At 33.2% G+C, this 5,569-nt stretch overlaps 1 non-coding gene across 1 annotated transcript; it reads left to right on the forward strand.

Moving 5' to 3' along the window:
- Window positions 1-2,564: 2,564 nt before the first annotated feature.
- LOC126019707 (U1 spliceosomal RNA) lies at window positions 2,565-2,728 on the forward strand. Its single transcript, XR_007499335.1, has one exon. It is a non-coding gene; the product is annotated as a U1 spliceosomal RNA (small nuclear RNA).
- The last annotated feature ends 2,841 nt before the right edge of the window (window positions 2,729-5,569 follow it).

Here is a 5,569-nt window from a genome sequence, read left to right on the forward strand (position 1 = left end):
ATTACTGCCCTATAGATTTGCAGTGATAGAAGAGGATCTCTGTCAAATGCAGAATCAAAATTTTTCTTAGTAAATAATTTTCTGAAAAGCATTAAATTAGGGGATGGCGAGGTGGCGTTAGAGGTAAAGTGTCTGCCTTGCAAGTGCTAGCCAAGGAAGGACCGTGGTTCGATTCCCCGGCGTCCTATATAGTCCCCCAAGCCAGGAGCAATTTTGAGCGCTTAGCTAGGAGTAACCCCTGAGCATCAAATGGGTGTGGCTCAAAAAACCAAAAAAAAAAAATAAGAAAAGCATTAAATTATGAATAATTGTCTAATTTTTCAATCTTCTACCACCATCTGATCAATTCTATTTTGTGTTTAAAAAATAAATCTTTAATGGCTGGAAGATGGGACAGAGTAAAAGTGATTTGCCTTGTACCTGACTGACCTGGGTTTGATATCCAGAACTGCATGTGGTCTCTGAATCCCACTAGGAGTAACCCCTAGAGCATGGAATATATAACCCAAAACAACATAATTCTTAAATAAATTTAGTTTTAACCATATAGTATACATATTATATATATATATTATATACCTCTACTCAGAAATTTCCTGATGTATTAAATATAAAATTTTATCCATAGAGATTTTCTGGAGATAGATAAAGAGTTCTAGATTAGGAACCAGAAGACTTGAGGTCAAGCCTTGATTACATTTTATTTCAATTGACCTCCATGATATTACATTTGTTGATCTGTGTATTCTTCTCAAATGGAACTCATAGTTTCAACATTGTAAAGTACATATGTTTAACTAACAGATGTGGAAACTTTTTTAAACTTTAAAAGTGTCAACCTTAATTCCAAGATCATTATTCACACTAAGTATGGTGACTGTTTGATACACAATTCTTGTCTATTCAATTTCCAGACTCCAAGTAACAAAACTTTATATGTAATTATGCTATTACCCAAGATCAAATATATTGTAAGGAGAACTGTGATTCTTTGTTCCTCACATCATTACCAAACCAATAATAAAAAATTTCAACACATTAGAATTTATGGAGTTAGAAATAATATGTAGTACCACTTCGATATTGCTATTTTTCTTTAATGTTTAAGGAAATTGAGTTCCAGAGACCCACTTACTCAAGAGAGCATAGACAAAGAGCAAAGACATAGAGCAAAGACAAGACCTGAATCAGAAATTCCAGTTTTTATATAATGTTCTACAACTGTACCATTCCAACATCTGATTATTTCTAAGGGTTCCTTTAGTGTGAAATGCACCTTGAAATAATAGGACATTCATCAGAGGCGCTTAAATGGCAACATTTGTAAATGTAAGAAAATCCTGCAAGATGAATGTATTAGATAATAGGACTTGACCTGTACTCAGGTGAATTTAATCTTTTCTCTTGGGGTGACTTGCTTTCCTCCCTCCTATTAGCTTGACACATAAGCTAATTTTGGAGCATCTGAGGTTACTATTTTCATTTTTCAATTTATAAGCCCCCTTTCCATTTTCCAGATCATTAGCATTTAGGGTATTCTGGTCATTCTTCTTGTGACTTCCTGAGGTAATGAAAAGAAATCCTTTGGGTAGGTCCCTGACCTTTGACAGTCCTCATAAAATTCCAGGATGATTGTGAAGCTCAAATAATTTATTTATACTCCTCCTTTACAGTTTCATAGAAGGAAAACTCTATTTGTTAGATCTATATTTGTTAAATGCTAACCCTGTCAAACACTGTGCTTGCCACTACTCACTACAATAATTTCTTACTTAAAAGAATACATAAATTTTATACTTTCTAAGAGGTCCATGGAACTCTGCATTTTAATGAAAATTCCATCTTAAGCTATTCTAATTTGTTATAAAACTATTGGATTTATTGTGGATTTATCAGAATGCAAATTGTTTAAGATGTTTAGATATATATTTTTCTTACTTAAATTATTTTTTCTCAGAATATATTCTTTCTATCTTATCTTTATATAGTAATCAAGAATATTTTTCCTTTAGAACCTTCCATTTAGGTCAATAAAAATCCTTCTAATTGGCCTCTTGATTTTGTATTATCATCTATTGCTTTCTCCAAGGAAAAACACTTTGAAAGATGAAAATTATTTCAAAAATTTCTATTGGAACCTAAGATCACACAGAAGTTAAGACACAAGCCAACTATAGAACTAACTTAGGTCCAGGTTTTAGCACTTGGCCCTTCATGCATCACTGGTGTGGCTCTAATGGTCCTAGCTCTACTGAGGTCTCCCAGATATTTCCAACAATGCAAGGCCCAAGTAACACCACATATATGCACCTTCACATTAAAATTTAGGCCTGGTAAGTTGAATCATTGGCTGGTCTATGGCCTTTCTGAACATTAATTGGGAATGCCAAAAAAAAAAAAAACAGCAAATTAAAACCCCCAAACCCATTTATCAATAATTTATTTTAGTTTACATTATCTATTTATAAATATCATATCTTTATTATGAAAGTACCTGAAAAAACATATAAAAACCTCTTCTTGCTAAATATTCCAAAGCACATACACACAAAATTGAATACTCAATACTTACCTGGCAGGGGAGATACCATGATCACGAAGGTGGTTTCCCCAGGGCGAGGCTCACCCATTGCACTCCGGGTGTGCTGACCCCTGCGATTTCCCCAAATGTGGGAAACTCGACTGCATAATTTGTGGTAGTGGAGGACTGCGTTCACGCTCTCCCCTGAAGAAAAAAAATTGAATACTCAATGACTTACTTTCAGAAACCCCTGAAAGCCACCACCTGTGTCTATACAAGCACCTGTGCCATAGACTCATGTAGCTGATCAAAGAGAGGCCCAACTAGCAAGAAAAACTCCTGGACAAACTGGCCTCTTGTCTGATCACACTTTAGAGGACCCTTACAAACCACCACTACTGTTGCCCTATGAGCTTGTCCTCATGAGCAGATCCTCATATTGTTAGACCATTTGGTTGCTTATGTAGCCATATGACACCCTCATAATTTTAATGATGATTTCCCAGTATAAATACACAAAATATTAAGTAAATTATTCCGACTGGCCAAGGGTCAGGCAATTGAAAGGATTGGGAAACTGATGACCAGTATGGAGGGAATTTTACATTGATGTTAGAATAATAAATGACAAAAACAACTGTATTATGACTTAATGGCCCAGTATGTGATCTATCTTGGAGAATGTCCCATGAGCATTGGAAAAGAAAGTGTATTTAGCTTTTTGGCATGTAAAGTCATATATATGCATACATTTTATGTATATATGTACAAATGTATATATTTATGTATATATACATATATATTTGCTAAGGCACTCTTCCCTTTTTTCCTTCAATTCCAATATATCATTGTTGAATTTTATCCTGGTTGATCTATCAAGACATGCAGGGTGTTGTTTGAGTTTTCACTGCTATTGTGTTGCTATTGAATTCTTTCTTCAAGCCTATTAGCAATTGCATTAAGTACTAAGTATTTTGCTGGCCCCTCATTGGGTACATATATATTTATGAGTGTTATTTCTTCTTGATTATTCCCATGATTATTAAATAATCTATCTATTATAACAGTTTTAAGCCTGAAGTCTATTTGTCTAATATTGCCACTTCAGCCTTTTTTAAAGGGCAGTTTACTTTAAGGATTGTTTTCCAAACTTTGACTTTGAGGCAGTGTTTGCTCTGACTATTCAAATGTGTTTCTTGCAGACAGCAAAATGTTGAATTCAATTTTTAAATCTATTTTGTCACTCTGTATCTCTTGAATGGTACATTTAATCCATTGACATTGAGATATATTATTGTCATGGGTTTTTGTGTCATCTTTTTGTAGTAGTTTGGTATGCTTTTAAATTCATCTTGCTTTTAAATAAACTTTACAGTTCTCCTTTTAAATTTGATTTTAATTCTGTAAAATTTCTGAACTGCTATTTATCTGTGAAGGTCTGTATGTTTCCTTAAAACCTGAATGAAAATCTGGTTAGGTAAATTATTCTTGGCAAGTATTCATTTCATTGAGTTTTTTCACTATATCTCAGCACTGTCTTTGTCCTGGAGGGTTGCTTGTAATAAGTCTGTTGTAAATATTAAGGATGCTTCCGTGTTAGTTATTTCCTTCTTTGCTCTTGCTGCTTTATTTAAGTAGTCTGTTTCTATCTATTATTTTTATCATTACAACTAGCATGTGTCTTGTGATGTTTTTGTTTTGGTCTCTTTTGCTGGTACTTATGGCAGTCAGGATTTGGGTGTATGTACTGTTCAGGGAACTTCTCAACAATGATGTCTAACTATTTATTCTTGGGATTTTCTTCCTGGCACTCTAGGACCTGATGATTTTCATGTTGCTTCTGTATTTGTTCTAGAGCTTCAATGCTGTATGTGCAATGATTTTATGTATGTTTTTCATCTTCTTTTAATTTATTTTAAGGGCCACTGCCAACATTTTTGTTGTGTGAAGGTGTTGTGATGTTCCAGCTCACTGATTCTGTCTCCATCAAATGTTGCTCTACTGGTGAAGCCTTCCAGTGATTGTTTTTACTTTTTGCCTACCAAGTTTTTCATTTTGGTTATTTCTCTTTGAAGTTTTCTTATTTCTACTTTCAGATCCTCTTGAAACTTATTAGCTGTCTGTTACACAGTTTCTTTGAGTTCTTTGAACATCCTTAACATTTTCTCTCTAAAGTTCTTATGAGAGAGACTATATAGGTTACTGATAGTAGTTGAAACTACCTTCTTCATTCACTAAGAGTGGAGGGAATATGTGACCCATTGTGACCTTTGTACTTTAGTGATATTTTTATGTGATGTTCTATGGATAACTGAATAGAAGAAATGTGCAGCCATGGAATAAAACAGAGCTGATGATTTTGTAGGGCCACTGATCTGATGCAGATTGCTTCCCTGATGAAACTTAATCAGGTGGGTGAATTACATCACACTTGCACCCAGGCCCATGGTTGTTCCTTTGCCAACTAAAATAAATGTATTATTAACAATTCTGTAAGCCACAGTGTCTAAAATAAAGAAATTTAATAAAACCAAAGCATAAATAAGCATAGAAAATATGTCCAATTACGTAATAGTGAAATTAAAAGTGATAGCTCTAGTATAATAAAGGTTAATAAATATGAATGAAAAAATAATTAAAAATTATAAATAATTAGAACAGAGAGAAATTTAACTATGTTCATGTGTACATAGGAAAAATAAAAAATCATGCCAAGTTGTAAAAAATGGCTAGAGAAAATGTGCCACATATATAGCAGAGAAATAATTATTTTATAATATTAAATGAACTCATAAGGACTAATCACAAAAGACAAATCTATGGTTTATAAATAAAAAGGGGTGATTTTCAGTTTGTAAAAGAAAATATTTTATTTGCTGAAAGTAAACAAGAATGTGTTCAAAAGCAGATGGCCATCAGAGCAGAAAGGATAATGATTTATCTTTGTACATGTAAAATAAATCAAGATCACTTCTTTGAAGACATCAATGATTATTTTTTATATATTTCTAGTTAAAAATAAATTTCTCAAAAAAAGCTTTCTAAAGT

Source organism: Suncus etruscus, chromosome 9, assembly GCF_024139225.1.
Source record: "Suncus etruscus isolate mSunEtr1 chromosome 9, mSunEtr1.pri.cur, whole genome shotgun sequence".
Lineage (NCBI taxonomy): Eukaryota > Metazoa > Chordata > Mammalia > Eulipotyphla > Soricidae > Suncus > Suncus etruscus.